Source organism: Lissotriton vulgaris, chromosome 11 (genome assembly GCF_964263255.1).
Source record: "Lissotriton vulgaris chromosome 11, aLisVul1.2, whole genome shotgun sequence".
Classification (NCBI taxonomy): domain Eukaryota; kingdom Metazoa; phylum Chordata; class Amphibia; order Caudata; family Salamandridae; genus Lissotriton; species Lissotriton vulgaris.
Genome location: NC_141699.1, coordinates 205,527,239 through 205,552,722, shown reverse-complemented (window position 1 = coordinate 205,552,722; position 25,484 = coordinate 205,527,239).

The following is a 25,484-nucleotide window of genomic DNA, read 5'->3' as shown; positions in this document are numbered from 1 at the left end:
GCGCTGAAGAGGGGTTTATGACCCAAGGCATGAGAGAGCGGGGGTTGTCAACGTGCGGGGGATGTTTGCGAGGTTAGGAGAGAGAGAGAGAGAGACGCGCTGGTTATCAGCGAGGGGCCGGGAGACCATGATGCTCAAAATGGCTGCTGCTTACGCGCACGAATGGGCTCGAAAGGGGCAAGATGGCGCCGATAATGTTGACGTTTGCAGTCTAATCTTTAACAGTCCTCCCTTTTCAACATATCTTAGCCAACTTGCTTACTCAATGTCAATCTTCATCAAATTCCTAACCTCGGCATCATATATTGCTCTCATATGTTCGTTCCCAAAGTCCACAGTCTTAGGGCAAATACAATTTACGCATAATGTACACAGAGGTGGCAGACATTGAATTCCTAAGCATAGACCGCATATTACAACTATAGGAATCAGGATAATGGTGAATAGTCTCCAGCCCCAGTTCTTAACGGTGCTCCAGAACCAACCACCAAGCGACCATTCTTCTTGTTCTTGGTGGACTTCCGAAGAGAGCCTATGAAGATGTTCGATGGCTTTGTACACTGAGGGTGAGTTGTCCGGTATGTACGTACAGCAGCTGGACCCAATAATGCGGCATGCTCCACCTCGATCCGCAAGAACCACATCTAGGACAAGGCGGTTCTGGAGGGCCACCAAGCGGACCGCTTGAAGTTCAGCGGTGTTGTTAGCAAGGATACCAGCCGTGATGTTCATTGTTGTCTCAACTGCTTGAGTCAGATGTCGGATGGCACGGCTGTTCGCCATCGGGCCCCAGAGGGGGACAAGTCCCTTCATAGCATCGAGGAACTGCGCTCCTGTTGAGTCGGCTTGTTCAATGTCTTTGGCTCGTTTTTGTCTGTGATGATTTGCTGGTGCCACATATGTCGGAGGAAGGATGAAGGAAATGAAACAAGTGCCCCCCCAGCCTTTGGGGAGCCAGGTGTAAGCCTTCGTGCCGCAGACGAAATACGTGTTTGGAGATGCCACAAAGGAAGGTGGGTCGGTGGAGTCCAGAGTTCTGGAAAACCGGCAAGCACTGTGGCCTACCAGCTGAGTCCCAAGCCCTTCCATGCACATGTGGCCGGTGACGTTGATGACTGACAGGGCCACAGTCAGAGTGGCAGCCGTTCGTTTTCGCAGGTAGGAGAAGGTGGTTCTGGTTGGATTATTGAACACTTGCATTTTGATTTGTTCTTTAGCCGGGATGTCCAAGTGGATTGTGTTGTTGGTGGTCTGCGGGCAGAAGTGTGTCTTTGTTCTGTTCCGCCAGACCCCGTGGTAGAAATGCGTTACGGTTTTGCTGGAGGTGGCATTGTCCTTAAAGCTTTCTTGCAGAAGCATCAGCCAAGCAAGACAGGAGCCGTGAACTGAGAAAGGTGAAGGGATGAATGGTATCGAGTGTCCAGTGGCGTGGGGTAGCAACCCACAGATCCAACAGTTGGTGGCATTGGTGGCGAGGTTGTGCTGGTGAAGTAGTTGTACGAAAGAGTTATTCCAAAATTCCTTTCGCCTCTCTCTGAGTTGGGGAGAGAGCGAAATCAGATAATGTTCCTTCATGGTGGTAGGCTGAGCAGTGGTCAGGAATGTTTCGTGAGCAGGTGCATTTTCTTCCACAATCCAGAGTGTGGTCATGAGGAGAAAGCAGAAAAGGATTGTGATGAAGAGTGCAATTGTCTTTGAGCTGTGGAGTCTGTCTGCTTTTGGGTTTCTGTGGTGGGTATTTCCTGTTGCCTTCATCATCTTCTTATTTGGTGCTTCCATCATCTTCTTATCTGGCGCTTCCATCATCTTCAAGGTGCTCGGTAGCGGGCAGAACCACAGATTTTGTTTTGCTTCTCTCCGGGTAACCCTTGGTAGTGTTTAGGTCACCGTTCTGAGATTTAACTCAGTCCGTGGTCTACTTAGCCGAGGCTCCCTCCTTTCGACGCAGGAAATACCCTTCTCTCGATGGCACAGTGGGATCAGAGAATTTTGAAAGTTCAAGCGTTTCGGTATCAGGATAGCAGGTTAGTGACGGTCGGTCCTTGTTCAGGAGCTCTTCTTGGTTGTCGATGTTTTCCGTCGAGGTCAGGGTCGAGGAGACCTTCTTACAGTGGTGTGCATGCAGCCAGTTGCGTTTTCCCTCCACTCGAAGTGCTGTTCGGGTGGTGATGAGGACTTGCCAGGGGCCCGTCCACCGGGGTTCCAGACTCTTGGCGCGCTGGAAGTTCCGGATCAGGACGAAATCCCCAGGCTGGATGGTGTGTCCGGGACCCCTGGAAGTGTCAGGGATGGCATGCAGCACCTGTTGATGGATAACAGACAGTGTTTTAGTCAACTGGCATAAGTAATCAGACATTAGGACGTCCGGGACGTCATGAATGGAAGTTGGTTTCGGTGCAGACCAGACATTCATAGGCCGGCCGAATACAACCTCGTATGGTGTCAAGTGGTGTTTGGTAGGGGTGGAACGCATTGAGAGCAATGCCAGGGGGAGTGCGTCTGGCCATTTCAGTCCTGTGGTAGTCACTATTTTGGCCAATTTTAGTTTCAGTGTGGCGTTATGTCGTTCAACTAGTCCGGCAGATTGGGGGTGGAAGACTGCGTGGAACTTTTGTTTTACACCCAACCCCTTCAAAATGAGTTGGATAACTTCGGCTACGAAGTGGGGGCCATTGTCGCTCCACAAAATTCGACAAAGGCCGTAACGGGGGAAAAACTCCTTTAACAGTACTTTTGCTGTGACCATAGCAGTGTTGTCACGGGTTGGGTATGCTTCCACCCATTTGCTAAATGCGCATACCACAAGAAGTACATATTTCAGGCCTTGACATCTGTCTAGTTGGATGTAGTCCATCTGCAGGACTTCAAACGGGTGATTTGGGACCCCAAACCCTCCCCGGGGTACTACAGTTCCTTTCCCGGGATTGTGTTGCAGGCATATCAAGCATTGTTGGACCAGGCGCTTGGCGGACTCTGTGATCTTATCATTGTGCCAAACTCTGGAGACAAGTTCAATCATGGGGGCTGATCCTATGTGGGCAGGGGAGTGTGCCATAGTCAGTATGGGAATCAGATACGAGTCAGGTAGCAACCATTTGTTTGTGTCTTTTGTCCGCCAGCAGCCTTCGTCATCTTTCAATCCCACCCGTGTCCATTCAGTCAGTTCGTGTTGTGTGCTAGCCATTTGAATGTCTCTAATAGTGTCCCTAGCGTCAGACCATTTTTCTGCTTGTGACCTGGTCGCGTACATGCGTGTTGTCGTCCTATTTTCAGCTGTCGTTCGGGCAGTGATGTCGGCTAGTGCATTTCCCTGTCCAATAATGTCTGTCACCCTTTTGTGTGCCTGGCATTTGATGACTGCAAGCTTTTTGGGGAGAAGGACGGCTTCGATCAAGGCGGAGACTAGATCCCCGTGCAAAATGGGGGTGCCGTGTGAGGTCAAGAATCCCCTCTCCCTCCAAAGGAGCCCAAAATGGTGAACCACCCCAAAGGCATACTGGCTGTCGGTGTAAATGTTTGCTGTGGTTCCTGCTGCTAGAATACAGGCCCGTGTCAGGGCAATCAGTTCCGCTGCCTGGGCAGATCGTTGCGTTATGCGGGCTGTCTCGACTACAGTTCGAGCCGTGGTGACTGCATAGGCAGCTGAAGTGGTGCCATCGGGGAGTTTGATGCAAGAACCGTCCACCCACAGCTCTCCGTCGGGGTCGGGAAAGGCCGTGTCTCTGAGGTCAACCCTACTTCTGGTCTGTTCGTCTGTGAGGGTCACACAGTCGTGTACAGGGTGCACATTGGGATCGTTTTCTGGTAAGGGCAGCAGGGTTGCTGGGTTCAGTGTGGTGCATCTCTTCAGAGTGATGTGGGGTGCGAGCAGAGTCAGTTCGTATCCAGTCAGTCGTGCACTCGTCAGGTGTTGCGTTTTGGTTTGGTTTAGGAGGGTGTCAACTGCATGGGGTACCAGTACTGTGAGGGAATTCGAGAGCACGATCCCCTCACTCTGTCGGATAGAGATCGCAGCAGCAGCTACGGCTCGAAGGCAAGCAGGCAGGGCTCTGGCTACAGGATCAAGGGTGGCTGAGAAGTAAGCGCATGGTCGTTGCTTTGAGCCGATGGACTGGGTCAGGACAGATAAAGCGCACCCCTCCCTTTCGTGAGTGTAAAGGGAGAAGGGCTTTGTGTAATCGGGGGTACCCAACACAGGGGCCGAGCAAAGGGCATCTCGTAGTTGCATGAAGGAAGCCTGACACTCAGGGGTCCAAGGGAGTGGGAAAGGGATATCCTTAGCTAGCAGTGAAAGCAGTGGTTTTACTACGAGGCTAAAGTTGGGTAACCACTGTCGGCAGAAGGAGGTGAGGCCTAGTAGGGAGCGGACCTGTTTCTGGGTCCTAGGGATGGGGGTGTCGAGAATGGTTTGGATTCGGTCAGGAGTCAGTTTCCTTCCGTCTTTGGACAAAAGGTGGCCTAGGTAAGTGACCTGGGGTTGGCAGAATTGCAACTTCTTCTTAGAGACCTTGTGGCCATTTTCTGCAAGGAAGTGCAGGAGTTGAATGGTGGCTGTGACAGCTAGTGGAGTGGTGTCGGCTGCCAAGAGGATGTCATCGACATATTGCACTAACACCACTCCATCGGGTAACTGAACTTGATCCAGTTGTCTCTTGTGGAGTTCTGGACTTTTTTGGTTCCGTCCAGAGGTGTCAGGGTACAACACCCAAAGACCCCGGAGTCCCACCTGCCTTGGTGCACAAATGAACAGAAACACGGGCTTCTCGATGGTGGCGTCAAAGACCAAAGGTTTATTACTGCAGGGACACAGAAGTCATAGATACTACACACGGGCAGTAACCAGGAGCCTGTTCGATTTGTACAAAGTGGGTTGCTCCTTATATACCAAAAATTGTGCTCTAGGCAAATATTTCACATGTCGGTACATTCCCAAACCTTTTGTGTCTCTAAACAATAAATATTTGGCGTTACACAGGAACTGTCGATAATATCTGATACCAAACATCACGAAGAGGGGTTCCCACCAGTCCATCACAATCCCTTGTCAATATTGTATTCAAGAGCCGGACCGCCTCATCGTAAAGTTCGTTACCTCCCCCTAATAAAGGCCCAGAAGGAAAGGAGCAGAGCCAGGTGCGGAAGATAGAAAAGCGGGATAAGAGATGTTTGTGGGTTGTAAATGGGCAAGGCTACCGGCTCCGGCCGCCTAATCATGATCAGGTACAATGGACACGAAGACCAGTTTGGCAGGACTGGCCTCGGGCAGAGGAGGCAGTCTTTGTCGAGTCATGCAGATACAGCGTGATTTGGTTTAAGGTGCACGTGTCATGTACGAGGTGAATCTCCGGCTAAAGCTACGTGTCCTTAATCAAAGTGGAGTAAATGAAGTGATCAGAGGCTATTGCATATGTGAGGGCAAGGAAACACAAAATGGCGGCCACGATCTAAGATGGATGCCGTGTGTATATCAGAAATGTGTCAGTGGAAGGAGTGCTCTTGCTCGTAGCGTAGCGGAACCACTAGGATATACTAAATGGATCATTTGCGGTTCACTGATACCATTTTTATGTATTTCCGACAAACTTGAAAACACGGGTTCAAGTCGTCACGGAACCGTCACGGAACCTCAGACCCTCCTTTTGCCCTTACATAGGCAATTACTCAATCTATGTCTGAATCTAGTTCTATGCTCATCAGGTCAGTGACATGCTGTTGTATCATCATCCTTTCTCGTGTCTTTTCTCCAAACGCAGGTGGTTTTCTGAGACAAGTTGCAGCACAAAGACTACACAGAGCAGGACCACACTGGATAATCAGACAACATGAGAATAGGAATACTAAGATGACACCAATGACCATTAGAATCTTCCATCCCCACACTGAGATCAGAGTCCAAACCCACTCCATGAAGGACCAGTTTCCCTTGTCTACATGTATTGAGTCCGAAATCTTGTGCAACTTAGAGATCGCCTCGTAAACTGTTGGAGCATTATTAGGAATAAAGACACAGCAGCTCGATTGGATCATTCTGCATACCCCACCTCGATCTGCAAGTATAACATCTAGAACCATACGGTTCTGCAATGTCATGAGTCTATCCGCCTGAAGCTCAGCTGTCAGATTGCTAAGGGCACCAGCAGTTTCGGTAATAGTAGATTCGACTACCCGTGTTAGCTGACGTATGTTTCTACTATTGGCCATAGGCCCCCAGAACGGAAGGAAGCCTTTGAAGAAGTCTCCAGCTTCCTGACCAGCGGTATCTTCCTTGCTGAAAACACCTCTAGCTACTCTTGTTCTGTGGTAATCCGGTGAAGCAGTGTATGTCGGAGGTAACAATCGAGCAATATAACATGATCCTGAGAAGTCGGCAGGCAACCATGTATAAGCTCTGTCTCGACAAATGAAGTAGGTACCCCTAGCAGTGAGGAAGGCAGGGGAAGAGTTAGCCGGAAACACATAAGTCTCTACGCACTCACTCCTCCCTAGCTGAGCTCTCGGATTTCTCCCATTACCTTGCAAACAGACCTGACCTCGGTGAGGTACGACCCAGATTGGAGTTGAGCTTTTACGCTTGCTTTCTCCTAAACTAAGGCGATACTCTGAAGTATTCCAACTTAAATATACTCGCAATTCGTCTCTAGGGTAAGATGGAGTATTATTGACGTCCTTGACCATGTCAATAATTCCCTGGACTAAGGCTTTGTTGGCAGAGTTATATTTAGTGGAACGTGGTGGACGTGGAGGATAGGTTTCAAGGGCATAAGCAAAGATGGTTTGGAAGGCCTGAAATGATCCATTATAGCTGTAAGGCAAAACCAAATAGGGAATACCTTTATCCATAGTGTGAGGTATCAAGCCACACACCCAGCAGTCTGTAGTGTTAACCACCAGTTGGTGTTGGTGCAAGAGCTGCACAAAAGTGTTATTAATGAATTCTGAGCGTCGAGCTTGCTCATGTTCTGGAAATGAGTGAAAAGAGTGTATAGAAGAAACAGTAGAAATAGCTGGATCAAGGGGAGGCACTGTAGAAACTGGCACAAAAATCAAATTTATGCTAAAGACAATTCCACCCACCAATGTTGCTAAAACAATCAAAAATGTAATGGCACATTGCATCAAGAAACATTTGCTGTGAAGAATTCTATTAAGTCTGTTTCTGCGAACGTAGATCACATTTTCTCGTTGCAGCGCAGGAAGTTCCATCTTCTACAATCCGCTCGCGACCACTGATGATGTGTACGTAGATGAAAATGCCTCTGTCAGCCCTGGGAGTTCCCAGAACTAACAGAAAGATCGACCTTGTGTCAGACCCCTGCAAATTCAAACTAGGCACACAGCCACGACCCTACGGCTACCCAGACGGCAAGGCAATTTTAAAAAAACAATAAACAATAGCAAACTTCCTGGCTGAAAAGCAAAAGTTCAATATATATATATATCAAAATCACAATATGCAGTTGCCTGCTTTATTTGTCCGTTTTATGGCTTCTAAGGTTGTATCTCTTCTTCGCTGGTACTGTCTGATCGGAAAATAGTGTATCACTAGCAGCTGTTGTAGAGTTTAAGTTCGCAGATAGCAAAGTTTCTTTTGATGCTGGAGACAAATGTTCAATGTTCAAAGCAGTCTTTTCAGGAGGAGAGTCAAGTTTCAAAGTGTCAGTAATCAAACCGGCATCGCTGAAAGGGACAAATTTCGGAGTTATTTCAGATTCGGAGGCACCAATTCCCTTCTTCACCCAGTCGTCGTAGGGCAGCGGTAGTGGAACACGCTTTACGTGAGAAGCGTGGATCCAGTGCTTGCGACCAGCAACACGTACAGCTGTCCTCGTCGCCAGCAGGACCTGGAAGGGGCCGATGTAGCGAGGCTGAAGATTCTTTGTCCTCGCAAAATTTCTGACCACCACGTGGTCGCCGGGTTTCAGCTGATGCCCTGGACTCTCCGGAGGTTTTGGCAAAGCATCAAAGACCTGTTGATGAATAAGACTTAATTTAGCAGTCAAGTCGTAAAGGTAGTCTATCAACATAGGATATTCAATGGAGCAAAACCTTTTAGGCCTTGGCACACCCCAGATATTTGCTGGGCGGCCAAACACAATCTCATATGGAGAAAGCCCTATTCTAGAATGCACTGTTGCTCTCGTTGATAACAAAGCCAAAGGAAGTGCGTCTGGCCAAGCCAAACCTGTGGATGCTTGTATTTTGGCTATTTTAAGCTTGAGGGTGCCATTGTAACCCTCGACTAAACCAGCAGACTGGGGATGGTTTGCACTATGGAATTTTTGTTTCAATCCTAGACCAGCACACACACTCTGCATAACTTTCCCTATAAACTCACTTCCGTTATCTGACCATACAATCCGTGGCATTCCGTACCTAGGGAAAAATTCTTTTAGAAGAATTTTGGCAGTAGATAGAGCAGTGTTGTCCTTTAGTGGGTATGCTTCTATCCACCTGGAAAAAGCACAAACTACCACCAGGACGTATTTTAAATTGTTGCAGCGTTCCATGTGAATGAAGTCTAACTGAATCACTTCAAAGGGACAGGAAGGAGGAGCAAAATGACCAGCTGGAGTTGGAGTTCCCTTGCCAGGATTATGCATCAAGCACACCATACAATTTTTCACCACTCTCTCTGCACACTTACTGATTCCCTCATTCTTCCAGACCGGAGCTAACATTTTACATATCCCTTTAGAACTTATGTGCGCCACTCCATGCGTCATCGTCACTACTGCAAGCACATACGCATCAGGCAACATCCAACGCTGCTGTTCTGTCAAATCGATCCAACATCCATTCGAGTCCAATTTGCCCGTACTTTCTCTCCATACACGTTTCTCTTCCTCAGTCGCTTCTTTCTGAATCTCTTTCACACTTTCCATAGTGTCCTCACACATTCCAGACTCAGCAATCCATCTTGCAGACGTAGCAACATACATTCTACTCATCATGTCTCTAGCTGTTTGTTTAGCGGTTTCATCAGCAAAGGCATTTCCCCGACCAACATCATCCGTGATCGCTTTATGAGCACTGCACTTCACAATCGCAACTTCAGTCGGTAAGGTTAGAGATTCCAACAAGTCGTTAACTAGCTGACCATGTTGAATCTTAGTCCCATGGGACGTAATGAAACCCCTTTCTCTCCACAACCGGCCAAAACTATGGGCCACGCCAAATGCGTACTGACTATCTGTAAACACATTCACTCTCTTTCCCTCAGCTAAAACACACGCTCTCGTAAGAGCTATTAATTCTGCTGCTTGGGCAGAATTCTGACTCACTCTTGCAGTCTCCACAATCGTCTTCAAAGTCGTTACCGCGTAGGCAGCAGTCACATCACCATTCTCCAATTTAAAACATGACCCGTCCACATACAGCGTACCATCCGGGTCGGATAGGGGAGTATCCCTCAAGTCGATGCGACCTTTTGTCTCTTCCTCCATTTTGAAATAGCAGTCATGTGGCTCAGAATCACTCGACTCTTGATCAGTCGGCAACAATGTTGCTGGATTCAATACATTGCATCTTTTGATCTGAATATGACTCGCTAATAACGTCAGCTCGTAACCAGATAATCTCGCACTAGTAAGGTGTTGTGTCTTCGTTCGGTTCATGAGTGTATCCACTGCATGAGGAACCATGACCACTAGCATATTGTTCATCACCAAACCAGCAGATTGTCGAATGGAAGCTGCAGCTGCCGCTGTAGCCCTCAAACAACTAGGCAATGCTCTAGCTACCGGATCTAATGTTGATGAGAAATACGCACAAGGGCGTTGTTTATCACCAAACTTCTGTGTCAGAACACTCAACGCGCAACCTTCTCTTTCGTGAACGTAGAGCGTGAATGGCTTGCTATAATCAGGTGTACCCAATACAGGAGCTGAACACAGTGCTTTTCGTAACTCAATAAAACTCTCTTGACATTCATCAGACCATGGCACCGGACTCGGAACATTTTTCCCAGTCAAAGCTACCAATGGTTTCGCTAAAAGTGAAAAATTTGGAATCCACTGCCTACAGTAAGAGGTAATACCTAGAAAGGCACGTACTTCTCTCTGTGTGCGTGGAACACTCATCTGCGTAATTGCTTTTATTCTCTCTGGGGTCAACTTCCTTCCCTCCTTTGATAAGAGGTGACCTAGGTAGGTTACTTCTTGGCAACAATATTGCATTTTGGAAGGTGACACCTTGTGATTCAAATTAGACAAATGATGCAATAGTGAAATTGTAGCTGCTTTGCAAGTTTCCTTGTCATCGGCAGCCACTAAAAGATCGTCTACGTACTGTACTAGGGCAGAACCTGGAGGAAGGACAAAAGAATCTAGCTGACTTTTTAAAGCTTGACTGTAAATGGATGGACTTTCACAATAGCCTTGTGGAGCGCGTTTAAATCTGAAACTGCGACCTCCTAAACAGAAGCCGAAAATATCCCTACTTTCTTCAGCTATCGGAATGCTGAAAAAGGCATTCTTAAGGTCTATAACTGAGAACCACGTAGCTGTGGCAGGAATCAATGTTAACAAGGCAGTAATGTCTTGGCACTACAGGAAACTGCGGAATTACAATCTTATTAACTTCTCTAAGGTCTATGACAAACCTATAAACTGGAGGCTTTGTAGGATCAGTTCGTTTCAAGATCGGCAATACAGGACTGTTACAGACATTTCCTCGCGTTTCTTCAACCACACCTTTCTTAATCAAATCTTGCACAATTAGTAAAAGTGCACGTTCTCCTTCACTTGAGATTTTATATTGAGGAATTCTTGGAAATTTTACATTCGCTTTCAAAGTTACTACATACGGTGGAATTTCTAGTAGACCTACATCGTTGGGACCAGTCGCCCAAAGAGAATCAGGGAGTGAACGTAGCTCCGGCGGGAGTGCATCCATTGACAAGTACATCGGAGAGGTGAGTCTTTTACCCAAAGTAAGCTGTACTCCTTCCGGAGAACAGTACAATGTCGCATATAGTCGTTTTAACAAATCTAAACCAAGCAGATTTTCATTACAACCTGTCGTCAAAATCAGGGGTGCTTTCAAGTGACACGGTCCAACAGAAATAGACAAAGGACCAGATATCGGGTTGTACACAGGGGCGCCTGAAAAACCTACGGAAACATTTGTTGAGCCAGACAAAGGTGCGCCAGGGAGTTTCGCATGCATGATAGAACTTTTCGCGGCACCAGTATCCAACAGAAACGGTTCGACTACACCTGATGTTGCTACTGCGACATAAGGCCCACTCTGATCCACTGGAACTGATACTACTCCCTTTCTCTGTCCATGGCTGTCCTAGTACCCATTTTGTTGAGAATCCTCATCTACTTCACAATAGTCTTCAACAAGATATTGTTGAGATCTATTTTGCTGAGCAGATTGTCCATTTCGTTGATCAAAGTGATTGGAGGGACGATCATTCGTTTGTGGAGGCATAGCACCTCGTCCTCGTCCTCTAGAATTCTGCACAAAACCACCACGACCTCTCTGAGCTGCTGCTGCATTATTTTGCGCTAAGATCGGACATTCATTTTTATAGTGACCCTCTTTCTTACAGTACGCGCACTGATTCCACTGATATTGAGGCCTTGATGTACTATAATCTGTCCTTTGATATGAGTTTTGCTGTGTATTAGTCTGATTCGTACGAGGCGGATACGCCTGCTGCAAAAGAACTTTAGTTTTTAAATCTTTCGTTTTCTTCTCTGATTTCTCCTTTTCCTCTTTATCCCTATTTTCGTAGTACTGTGCAGTCGCAAGTATTTGCGCTGTCGTAGATACAGCCCACGCACTTTCTGAGTCTTTCAATTTATTGCATAATTCAGGTAACAAATTATGCACAAATTTATCGACAAAGAGTCTTTGTCCCCCTTCTGTGCTCATATCCTGACCACTATGATCTACAAAAGTCTCTTCGAACCTCGTGAAGAAGTCCGAGACGCTTTCGTCTTTCTTCTGTTTACACGCTGACAACTTGTCCCAATTAACACGCAATGCTGGCATCAGAGTCTTCATTAAATCAATTATTCTACCTGGCAGATTAGCAATCAAAGGTTCGGGTTTCGCACCACCTATTTGTTGAGCATCTGCTGCAGTGATAGCTGCCCAATCACCACCTAAAGTAGCCTGATGATCCTCTCTACGAATTTTAGCCCACACTGGTTGCGGAACTACATTACCAAACAACATATCAATGTCGGCTAAGTTCATTATACAAGCCTCAACTGTCTGCGTCAATTCCTTGTAATATCCAGCTGGATTCTTACGTGGATCTGGCAAGGCCTGTTTCACTGCTAACACTTCTGCTCGCTTCCATGGAATATGTATCCATACTCTTTGGAACTGTGCTGGAGCAGCTGCAATTCCTGCATTATCATCACGTTGTACTGCTTCGCGCCAAATTGGAGGAACCTCCCTCATAGGATATTGGCGACTTGGCTTCACTTTACCTTTCTCTAAATCTCTCGGTGAACGAAGAGATGGATCACTCCTAAAACTTAAAATGAGTTCCATCGCTTGCTTTATATTCTCACCCACTATCATTCCAGCAGCAAACTCCTTTTGAACTTTAATTAAATCTTCCAAATCTGATTCGACATCGTCTTCTTCTATCTCTTCACGTAACAACGAGCACATCTCATCAAAGACGTACCGTTGCGTTGGCTCTCCCCATTGCATAAATGTCTCTAACACATCTCTCGTACTATATCTTCTACCCTTCGAAATCCATCTGAGAGCCGTGGAGTCTAAAACTCCCCGTTCCTCAGTGCTTGGAAGCTGACTCCGTCTCTGAACAGAGTCAGGAGTAGGAGTCTTAATCAAGGTTTTATATATAGGAGACAGCATATTAGTAACGGAATCAGTGATTCTTCGACGAACAGAAAGTGGAGTTAGTACACTCGCAGACATAGAGAATGCAGTAGAGGTAGGAATAGATGACAAAACAGTAGGAGTATCGAGGAAAATAGTTTGAGGACCAGTAGGTACAGTGGTAGGTATAGGAGCTGGCAGTGCGGGAAGAGGAGGAGCTGTAGGAACATTTACATTCACCACAGGAAGTATAGGAACTTGATTCTGAGGAACAGGAGCAGGAACACCAGGTTGTCCAGCAACCGGCAATTGAACATTCGGGATGAGTGGAGCCGTAGCACCTTGTGCATACGGTGGAGGTGACCGTAACAGATAAGATAGCAGAGGATCGTTTTCGGAATCCTCCAGTATCTTAGCCATTTTCGATGGCAAGGCAGGATAGCACTTGTCAATCGCTAAGTTATGCTCTCTAATGGCTACATCTATGGCCTTCTCACACTCGTTAGCCTGCAACTGTTTAGTCGCTTGCTCTAGAGTTAACTCTTCTTGTTCTTTTTGCTCTTTCTTCAACCTTTTCATTTCTCTCTGTTTGGATTCTTTCCGCCAATAACGAAAAGAGTCAAACATTGCCGGCCGGGCTTTCTTCCTAAACAATTTCGCTTCTAAGTTGTCGAGAATCTCTTGTTCAAAACTACCATGCAGTGGCCAACTAAGGACACCATCCTTCTTACAATAACGGACCCATATCTCATTATAAGTTATAGGACCCACACCATACTTACAGTATAAATCATATAGGGGAGTCCCAATCGGAGGAACCAGACAAGAGTCCTCTAATTGTGAGTCACTGTTGCAACTAAAACAAGACAACATTTTCCGACTTACCATTTTCAGTCCGGAACACAAAACAAACAAACACGAAACAAATTGTGCACTTGAACCAAAAACTTAGGCCTACCAAAAACGAACTGATGTATCGATACCCAAAACTAAACCAAATAGATTATCGTAATTAGATCAACCAATGATAATCTGGCAAAACCAAACCAAACCAAGAACCGATCAAGGATTTTTAACAATCCTCACAAAAGTAACCAGCTAGCTATTACTAAATACTTAACTGAGTCACTGAAGACGTCACCAAGGAGAAACCCGTCACGTTTCGCCGTACTAAGGACTGCACCACTTCGGGTCCAAGACAGGGCGACGGTCAAGGCAACGGCCCACTGCAGCCGTCCTGAACGGGAACCCTCGTGGAAGAGAACTTCAGGGCCACTTTTGCGATATGCCGGGATCGATGAAGTGGGGCGCCTCCCTCAGGAATCTTCACACGAAGCTTCTCGAACTCTTCAGGCTTTTGGACCGGTACCGAATGACGTCGCCCCACGTTGGGCGCCAATTGGAGTTCTGGACTTTTTTGGTTCCGTCCAGAGGTGTCAGGGTACAACACCCAAAGACCCCGGAGTCCCACCTGCCTTGGTGCACAAATGAACAGAAACACGGGCTTCTCGATGGTGGCGTCAAAGACCAAAGGTTTATTACTGCAGGGACACAGAAGTCATAGATACTACACACGGGCAGTAACCAGGAGCCTGTTCGATTTGTACAAAGTGGGTTGCTCCTTATATACCAAAAATTGTGCTCTAGGCAAATATTTCACATGTCGGTACATTCCCAAACCTTTTGTGTCTCTAAACAATAAATATTTGGCGTTACACAGGAACTGTCGATAATATCTGATACCAAACATCACGAAGAGGGGTTCCCACCAGTCCATCACAATCCCTTGTCAATATTGTATTCAAGAGCCGGACCGCCTCATCGTAAAGTTCGTTACCTCCCCCTAATAAAGGCCCAGAAGGAAAGGAGCAGAGCCAGGTGCGGAAGATAGAAAAGCGGGATAAGAGATGTTTGTGGGTTGTAAATGGGCAAGGCTACCGGCTCCGGCCGCCTAATCATGATCAGGTACAATGGACACGAAGACCAGTTTGGCAGGACTGGCCTCGGGCAGAGGAGGCAGTCTTTGTCGAGTCATGCAGATACAGCGTGATTTGGTTTAAGGTGCACGTGTCATGTACGAGGTGAATCTCCGGCTAAAGCTACGTGTCCTTAATCAAAGTGGAGTAAATGAAGTGATCAGAGGCTATTGCATATGTGAGGGCAAGGAAACACAAAATGGCGGCCACGATCTAAGATGGATGCCGTGTGTATATCAGAAATGTGTCAGTGGAAGGAGTGCTCTTGCTCGTAGCGTAGCGGAACCACTAGGATATACTAAATGGATCATTTGCGGTTCACTGATACCATTTTTATGTATTTCCGACAAACTTGAAAACACGGGTTCAAGTCGTCACGGAACCGTCACGGAACCTCACTTGAGGGCTTGGCTGTAGATACTAGGGCTTTCTGTGTAGCCCTGGGGTGCTCGGCAGAACCTATACGAGCGGGCTTTTAGGGTGAAACCGAAGAGATATCGGCTGTCTGGGTGGATGGGGATGGAAAAGAATGCGTTTTTGAGGTCAATGACAGTGAAGGTGGTGGCAGTGGAGGGAATCAAAGTCAGGATGGTGGTAATGTCCGAGACCACAGGGTACTGGGGTACCACCACTTTGTTGATCTCTCGAAGGTCAATGATGAAGCGGTATGCTTTCTCATCTCCTTCTCCCTGTTTCTTAATGATGGGCAAGATTGGGCTGTTGCAAACGTTGCTAACCACTTCCTCTACCACTCCTGCGTCTATCAGTGATTGGATGATTTCTACCAATGCCTTCTCGCCCTCGGGCGATATCCGATATTGTGGAAGTTTTGGGAGTGTTGCATCTGGTCGAACAGTAATGTGCACTGGGTCAATCATCATGCGCCCTACATCCGAATCCGTTTTGGCCCACAGATACGGAGGCAGAGTGTCAAGCAGGGAAGTGTCAGCGTCGGTGATGGAAAACATGTGTCTGGGAGGGCAATGTCTAAGCAGAACAGGATTGTCGTAAAGGAAAACTCGGACTCCATCTTGGGAACATCTAATCGTTGCTCGGAAGTGTTTCAATAAGTCGAGTCCCATAATTGCGTCAGGGCTGTTGGAGGAAAGCAAAAACGTAGTGTCAGTGGTGTTGTTTTCTAAGTCAAAGAGGATCGGGCGGACAAAGGGTTAGTGGAGGGCGTTCCATCGAAACCTGTCGATGTTATTAGTGAGCCAGACAAGGGTGCCCTTGGAATCAGTCGTTTAGATAATGCACTACGTGTTGCGCCAGTGTCTACCAGGAATGGTGACTTTGTACCCAAGACCTTAGCAGTGACATAAGGGCCTTGCTGGTCAACATGGAGCTCGACTGGATCCCTCCCTTGCCCTAGGCAGTCCTATGCAAAGTCATGAACATCATCGTAGTCATATTGCTGGCATTGGTTCTGTCGGGGTCGATCAAATGTGTTTGGCCTACTTGATCTATCATTAGTTGCGTTGTTTGGGGGCCCTCGCTGTGGTCCCCTATTTCTTGGTTCGCTTGCTGTATCTCTAGGATCTCTATTTCTGATGAGTTCCAAAAGAACTGGGCACTGAGTTTTCCAGTGGCCCGTTCCTTTACAGAAAGCACACTGGTCCTCTCTAATGTCCGTACGTCCAATGTGGAGAGTCGAAGTACGGTCTTTGGGAGGTGCAGTTTTAGGGACGTTCATCTGATGGTTTCCCCGGTATTGGTCTCGTCCAAGAGTCACCCCTTGCAGTTGAGCCATCATCACCCTCTCTTTTAAATCTTTCTTCTTTCTCTCTGTTGTCCTATCGTTTTCGTTTTTCTGATGTTCATAATATTGGGCCATCTGGAGGATAGCCGTAGGTTTGGAGGCTGCCCAACTACTTTCGCTGGCCTGCAGTTTCTGCGAGACCTCCGGTGATAAACCCTTAACGTAATTCTGGACAAACAGATGGTGTCCGGTTGCAGTGGTCAGGTCCTGGCCGCTGTAATCGGAGAACACCGTTTCAAACCGGGAGAAGTATTCCGATACATCCTCCTGAGGTTTCTGGCGACAAGCCGTTACTATCGACCAGTCCACTTTCTTTTCTGGGATCAGGGTTTTTAATTTCTGTACGATTTTATCCGGGAGGTCTAAAATGGCTTTCAAAGGCTTTTGTCCGGGTTCTCGTTGTCTGTCTATGCCATCGAGTTGTGACCAGTTATGTCCAAACAGCTCAGAGTGGTCGACTTTCCGGATTTGTTTCCACACATCAGCTGGTAGACATAACCCGAAAAACAAGTCGATGTCAGCCAGAGTCATAATCGTCGATCCTAGGGCTGTACCCAACTCAGTATAGAAGGCAGTGGGGTTTTTACGTAGGTCAGGCAGAGATTTCCGGAAGGTCAGAATCTCTTGCCGGTCCCATGGTTGGTAGACCCAATTGTACACTACCCGTCCCTTTGCGTCTTTGTTGTTTGCGTCATCGTGAGTCCCTTCACCTCGTGGAGGAACCCAGTAAGGGGCAGCCTCTCGTATCGGCATCATGGTGTTAGATCGTTCAGTCTGTGGTTTGGTTGCTATGGATGTTGTGGATTCGATTTTCGGCTTTTGTTCAGTGAGGTGGCGGAAAACCTCAAGCGTACGCGTAAGGAGGTCCGTCACATCACTCTCACTCTCATCCCCGATATCGACCTTCCGGTACAGAGTCGTTAGGCTCTGGGGACCTTTTTCTTGATATCGGTCCTCGTATGCGTTTAAGACGTGGTAACACAGTTGTACAGTAAAGTGTCGTCTGTGACTCCCTGTATAAGAATTAAACACATCCGTGACGGACTCTTCATCTTCCCTCTTCTCTACCAGTATCTTTGCTATCTTGTCGACCCCTGCTCGCTCATTTTTGTTTAGTCTATATGTTCTTGCAGGACCAACCCTTCGGGCCTCTGGGTCGCCCAACGTTGTCGTTTGCGTAGCATCTAATACAAGGAGTTCAGCCGGCACAGAGGCCACGGGGGCTGAAGCCGTGGTGCTACTCTCGCTTGTACCTGGGGGTAGTGGGTGCTGTGCTAAGGGTTGGGAAGGGGCATATGGAGGGGGCATGTGGATGATCGGAGGACCTAGCAGCAGATCATCGTTGGTTCGCTGTTTCGAGTGTAATTCAGGGTAGAGCGTGGAGGGTGTTCTAACCAGACACTGGCTTGACGTTTCTATTTCTAGTTTCTGTTTGGTATCCTCTCTTTCTTTTATCTCTTTCTCTAGTTTCTGGGCCGCTAGGTGGGCTGCTTTCCGCAGCTCTTTTCCCAACCTACTCTCAGTTCTCTTTTTACGTTGTTCGGCTTCTTTTCGCCACATGCCGAAGCTGTCAAGCATAGTGGGCGTCGTCTTGTTTTTACCAAGGGCTGTTTCTAGTGCGTTTATTTTATTGTCTTCAAAGGATCCTACCAGTGGCCACTGACTTTCTCGATCCTTTTTCGTATATTTATGCCACAGCTGGCTATAGGCTATAGCGATTAATCCATGCTTCATGAACATGTCCTTATTAGGGGTGCCTTCCAGCGGAGCCGGATGGTTCATCTCTAATAAGCGGTCCGGGCTAAACAGGCTACTAACCAGTGGGGAGAAGACAGGCATGACGGATCACAATGGGATAATAGTCAGCACTACCTATCTTATCACTGCTTGCAAAGACTAGACAGAATATTTCTATTCTACGTTGTTTGCAGGTAGTGAATACCTCATGAACCAATCTTGAGCAATCAATGTTAGGTCAAAAATAAAAAATCAATATGGTCAATGGGGAGAATAAGTAGGCTCGCAAAGGTCCGCGTCACCTACCCTTTCACTATCTGCAAAGAGGGGACCTATTCTTCCCTGTTTGCAGACAGAGAATCTCCAGAAAACAATCTATAACAGTTAATCAATGGGGGGGGGGAATCGTTCAGTGGGGGAGAAAGATAGGTCCGACGGATGCGTACCTATCCTTCGCTGTTTATAAAGGGAGAGCCTGTTGTTTCTCCGTTTGCAGACAGCGAATCTCCAAATAAATTAACAAAAAGTAATACTAGTATTTTCTCATCAATTATCAATCACTTTCAATTATCAATCACTTTCGCAATTCGTCGTGTTTACACGACCTTACCCGGACCGCATGGACAGTTTCTTGTCTTCCGAATCCAGCGCCCGATCGTCCTCTTCTCTTCGTAATCCACGTGGCACTCCTGATGGTTCCCAGTCAGGACCGCAGATCACTCGAGAGAGGTCTGTTCGGAACCAGTGAAGTTCAGATGATCGGCTGTCAGACGAGGGTCTATCGGACAGGGTACCTTCCGATCGTTGCAGTCGTTCACTCTGTCGTCAGGACCTCTCCCACTGGATCCACGAGTCGCTGATGGGCCCCACGTTTGGGACGCCAATTGTAAAAAGGGGTTCAAAGACAACCAGTAACCAAAGACCCTTTTTCGTTGCCCGGCGGTGTCGCCTCTATGACCCACCAATATTAATCAATGAAGAAGCAGGCGCTGGAGACTGGAAGGCAGGAAACGAGGATTTTATTCTCTCCGGAGGAGAACACATCAATTCAGACAGCAAGTATCGTCACGAGGTGCTCTAACCACATTTCTGAGGCCTGGCCTCTTATACTAGGGTTTATGACCTTTATTGCACGTAACACATTCTCGCAACACTTTGATGTTTGAAAGAACATCCTCGGAATCTCCCCTACAGGCCCGTTCCCACATACATTTACAGTTGAATTCCCCACCCCGGTCATAACAGGTGATGATTGTCGCGCAGCAGGGCATTCCGCCGATTCACGGAATGCATGGGGTTGATCGGATCTCATAGGGTGGGGGCTTTGATCGGCTCGAGGGTCTTTTGATGGGGAGGGGAAGCTTCCTACTGTACGGGGTAATAAACAGTATCTGCAGGGCCAGGTGGTGGCCTGGGAATAAGGAAGACAAACGGGGACACAGGAAAAGGGGGTTTGCATCAAAAGGATCTGAGTCCATGAAAGGAATGAAGGGAGGTGTCGCGCTGGGAACAGGATGAGATTCTGTGGCGGAGCTGCGCTGAAGAGGGGTTTATGACCCAAGGCATGAGAGAGCGGGGGTTGTCAACGTGCGGGGGATGTTTGCGAGGTTAGGAGAGAGAGAGAGAGAGACGCGCTGGTTATCAGCGAGGGGCCGGGAGACCATGATGCTCAAAATGGCTGCTGCTTACGCGCACGAATGGGCTCGAAAGGGGCAAGATGGCGCCGATAATGTTGACATTTGCAGTCTAATCTTTAACAGTGCAGGCGTATGGAGTGGAGTTAGTCTCCTACGCTGATGACACCCAACTGCTAATCTCCCTATCTCAAGCACCATCAATAGCGGCGTCCAATTTTAAAGCCTGCATGCAAGATCTGGCCACATGGATGAACTCGCACTGCCTTAAGTTAAACAGTTCTAAAACCGAGGTATTGGTGGTGGGAGGCTCCAGTCTAAATTGGGCAGCTGACTGGTGGCCGCCCTGTCTAGGCCCTACACCCACCCCTTGTAAGGAGGCTAAGAACTTGGGAATATGGGTGAACCCCACTCTCTCCTAAGAGGGTCACATTCATCGCCTAGTGGGCAAGTGTTTTGGGGTGCTTAAAACACTCAATCAAACATTGGATCTACTCCCCCTTGAAGCTAGACGCACTCTAACACAGGCACTTGTGACGTCCCGTTTAGACTATGGGAATGTTTTATTCTTGGGCGCTACGGAAAAAAGTTTGGGGCGCTTACAAGTCCTTCAACACTCGGCAGCTTGCTTAGTGCTGAGACTTCCTAAAAGAGCTGCGTCTAAGACTGCTCTGGCGGCTTTACACTGGCTACCAGTAAAAAAGAGAGTTATGTACAAAGCTCTCCTCATATGTCACCGGATATTATGGAAGAATTCTCCCCACTATCTCCATGACCTAATACATAGATACGAGCCAACAAGAGCCCTTCGCTCTGTAGGCACGGGCCAGCTGACTGTTCCCCGTGTAAGAAGCGCTAAACTTGGAGGCAAATCCTTCAGAGTTTTGGCAGCCCAAAATTGGAACAAACTTCCGCCTTGCCTCAGACTGGAAAAATCTGAGATCAAGTTCAGAGCTCTTTTAAAAACTCACCTGTATAACTCTTAGCAAGGGCGTCTGACCATACGTCTCCTGAGGTCTGCCAGCTACCTTTTCTCTCCACAGCGTGGGAACACGCCGGCATGGCGTCACCATGCGCTCTATAAACTACTTTATTATTATTATTATAATTAATATTTTTTTCTGGTGCTACCAGATTGACTGCTGATCTGATCCATTCCTCAAATTGATGCACTGACTCATTGTTATCTACAGCCTGTGAGGGAGGGCGTTTATCAAGAGACTCTTCTAGGTCGTTCTTCTGTATTTGGTGCCAAGATCGGTTGTTTACAATATGTGGTCTATTTGAGTTGTGGCGGTTGGGCTGCGTTAATATGATTTTAAAATGTACCGCTTTGTGATTGGTCCAGGGTAGTGGTAACATTTTGACCAGAGTGATGTCAGAATTGTTGGTAAAGATGCCTTCCAGAGTGTGGCCGGCTGAATGAGTGGATTCCGAAACAATTTGGGTTAGACCGTGCGCTGCCAGGTTGTCTAGCAGCCTCACAGTTTTTGGATTATTATTAGATTCAAGGTGAAAGTTGAAATCACTCCGAATAGTAAACGTGGGAGATTCTAGACAGGATTCAAGAAGGATCTAGAGAGCTAGGGTAAAAGCTAGGGTAAAAGCCGCACTAGGCCCCGGTAGTCGATATAATCCTGTTGTACTGTCAGAGTGTTCGATATTTCAAATTTCAACCAATTGTTGATGCTAGGCCTTCATACTGTGATGTACATGGCTGGTCCCCGGAAAGGAGTGTTAGACTGCTGCCTTAGTTTAGCTACCCTCATTTGCCAACACAGAGAAAGTGCAGGCGTCTGTGGGTGGGGTGAGGCCCATTGCTGGATGGAAAACTTTGCAAATGTAGGAGGTGAGAAGGGGCTCACCGAAAGGGAAATTTTTGGGACTGGGGGAAGCTCACCAGCTATCAAATTTCATGTTGAGTGATGGGGACTCAGAGCAGTGGACAGGGAAACTGCTACCCATCATCAATAGTCCTACAGTTTCCAAGAGCAGGTCCTCACAGAAGATGGCAACATATCCCCAATGCTGGTATTGTTTTCTTTTTAAACTACAGGAGCTTAGCACTTTGCAAGGCTCCCAAACCTTAAACTACAGTAAGTAAATTTGTGAGACGAAGAACTATGCACCATTGGACATCTCTAATGCTGGCACCTTCTCTCCCTGCATGAGAGACTCCATAAAACCACTACAGTGAAGATGATGCGGAACCAGGTGAGCAGTACTAGGAAAGGAAAGGAATGTTCCAACAGCTTGGTTACAACTTGTAGGGGCAGAACAAAAGAATGACGAAGTTGGTGTATCTGAAAGGAAATAAATGAATGATCTAGATAAAGAAAGAGTGTGAATGAGTTGGTGTGAGGTGATAGGAAGGGATGTCTTACTAAACCGTAAATTGTATCTGTTCTATAACATGGAACTGAGAAGGAGCCCACATTTTAAAAGTATTATTGCTGTGGTCTACAGAACCCGGCTTCAAGCAGAGGTGAATGAAGGCACAGTTTGGACTCTTGTTTTGTATATTTTGTTTTCTTCTCAGACACAGAACTAGATTCCTGCACTTAAATGTGCTACCCACCAACAAGGGTTACGTGTCAAAGAAAGCTGTGTTTTGGGGGGAACCTCAGCATTCTGTTTGACAGTGGAATTCCCCTCTGGCCCTTGTATGCCTCCACTTGCTTTCTTTGCCTGGAAACCCCTGCACAATCCTGTCACTCCTACCCAGTAGTTGCGGACAATCTGTAATCCAGGAGATTGGTGCACAATTTAAGTCTGAGGGGCCGACTTACAATACCTGGCGCATCCCTGCATATCAGCAGGGATGCGCAAGTTGTTGTGAGTCACGGCTTCACCACCATGGATGTGCCGCATTTACAAAGCGGCGCACCATGAGGCGAAAACGGTACAGATGCGTGACGCATCTGTGCTGTAAAAGCGGCGCAGTGCTGGAGTTGCGTCGCAAGCGCGACGCAGCTCGAGCAATGCTCTGGGGGGCCCTGTTCTTGCAATGCTGCGTCAATCCTTAAACCTGCTTCAAGCAGGCGCAGGGTTTTGACGCAGCATGGGCCCAAAAGTGACTGAGTGAAATCTTGTAGATTTCACTCAGCCACTTTTAGGAGGCGTTCCAGCGCTGGAACGCCCTCCCTGCGCAGGAACGCCTCCTTCTGGAGCTTGGCTTTACAACGTGACGCATCTCCCAGATGCGTCACGTTGTAAGTACCACGCACCATGGCACATCTTTTGCGCCGCTGCTGCGTCACAAAAGTGACGCAACGGAAGCGTAAAAGGGGCGCAAGGGGCTTGAAAATCTGCCCCAGAATATCTTACTAATCAACACTGACCAAACATTCATGCCATTCCTAAAATGGGTCATTCTTTTTTCAAACCCACTTTCAGTGGTGAGTCCCACCATAACGATTGAGATCCTTTGATCTGTACCGATATTCTTCCCCTGAATTTGCAAAGCACACTTGGGTTTATATTTTTCTGACTCCTAAATTCTGAAATAGCCTCCCAGTGACATTCTGCAGCCAAAACACTCGGCTTGCATACAGACCAACCTGAATGTATTCCTCAAGTTGCTAAGCACAGGGCTTTTTAATTTAATTAATTTAATTTAAAATATTTATTAAGCGCAGCATTCACCAGCGGTTTCTTGGCGCTATGGAGGGCAGGGTACCTATGGGGGAGAGTGACCACCATACCAAGAACTGGTGGACCTAAAAAGAAGTGAGAGCATATCACAAAGGAAAGGCCTGTTTGAAAAGAAAAGTTTTGAGGTTTTTCCGAAAAGGAAGGTAGTGTGTTGCCAGTCTTAGGTGGTCCGGTAAAGAGTTCCAAAAGGTGGGTGCCAGCGTAGAAAAGTTCGACCCACCCCACTTCTTGCGCTTAAAGCGGGGGACCACCAACAAGGATTGGGAAGAAGAGCGAAGCTCTCGAGTGGGGATATACTCCCTGATCATAGAAGAAATGGAGGCGGGAGACGAGCCCCGCCGTGAGTGAAAAACCATGCAACCCAACTTAAATAAGGCCCTCTCTTTAACAGGCAACCAATGAAGTGCCTTCAGAAGAGGAGTGCAGTGATGCGAACGAGAAAGGCCATGAATAAGTCGGGCTGCCTGGTTTTGAACCAACTGGAGTTTCCGAAGGCTATACGCTGGAATGCCATTGTACAGGGCATTTGCGTAGTCCAGCCGGGAGACAACAAGAGCGGACATAATCAGCTTGAGTGCCAGAGAAGAAAAACAGCGAGAAACAGTGCGAATAGTGCGGAGAGTGAGAAAGCAAGAAGAAACAACATGACTAACTTGTGAATGAAGAGTGAGTTGATTATTGAGTTTGACACCAAATGTCTTGACTGAGGTAGAAGGAGAAGGAGGGGGCCCAAAAGAAGAAGGCCAAAATAGAGAATTCCAGGGACTGGAGCAACCACCCGTGAGGACCAACTCGGTCTTGTCCGGGTTCAACTTTAGGTGGTTGTGGTTCATCCAGTCCCTGATGAAAACTTTAACTGACTGAAAATTAGAAATAGAATGAGAAGAGGAAGAAAGATTAAAGATAAGCTGGAGGTCATCCGCATAGTTAAAAACGGTGACCTCCAGCTGCTGAAGAGCAAAAATCAAAGGACAGATGTAGAGATTAAACAAGAGAGGAGAAAGAGAAGAGCCCTGAGGAACACCACAAGTGACGGGTAATGAGGTAGCCGAAAAGTCTCACAGCCGGACCGCCTGGGTGCGGTCCCTTAAAAAGGAGGAGAGCCAGACCAAGGCCGAGCCCCCGATTCCCGCCGCTCCGACACGGGACAACAAGTTGGAATGGTCCACCGTGTCAAAGGAGGCGGAGAGATCGAGGAGCACCAGGGCCTGATGATGGTTTTGGTCTGCTCCCTCCCTAAGGTTGTTAAGGACCGACACCACAACGGACTCCGTGGAGTGTCTTGGTCGAAATCCTGCTTGTCGGGGCGCTAAGCCGCCATTCTCCTCAATGAAGGAGCTGAAAACCGTTGTTACATGCCGCTCCAGCACCTTGCCCAAGTAGGGCAGCAGCAAAATTGGATGATAATTGGCTGGAGCGGAAGGATCAGCCCCCGTTTTCTTGAGGATAGGCACTATAGTGGCGGATTTTAGGGAAGGAGTCACCACCCCTTGTGTCAAGGAATTATTAAGAAAAGTAAGGGGGGGCAAAGGACAGGCAGTATAAATGTGTTTGAGGATGCGGGCTGGACAAACATCCGTCGGAGAACCCGATTTAACTTTTGGGAGAAGGGCCAGAAACGCATCCTCAGTGAGCGGTGGAATAGAAGTGAGGGAAGAACGGGCAATAGGGGGGGGAGGATCAACAAAGGCCGGGGAAGGAGGAGAAATATTTAGTTTAATGTTGGTTATTTTATCCAAAAAATAAGAATTAAGGGAATCACATAAATGTTGAGTAGGCAGGGATTTGAGGGATGCCCTGTCCGAGTAGGCCAGGTCATGGACTATGGAGAAAATCTCTCTGGGTTTATTTTCTGCCACCAAAATTTTGGCAGAAAAATAAGCAGTCTTTACATCGAGTATAGCTCTCTTATAC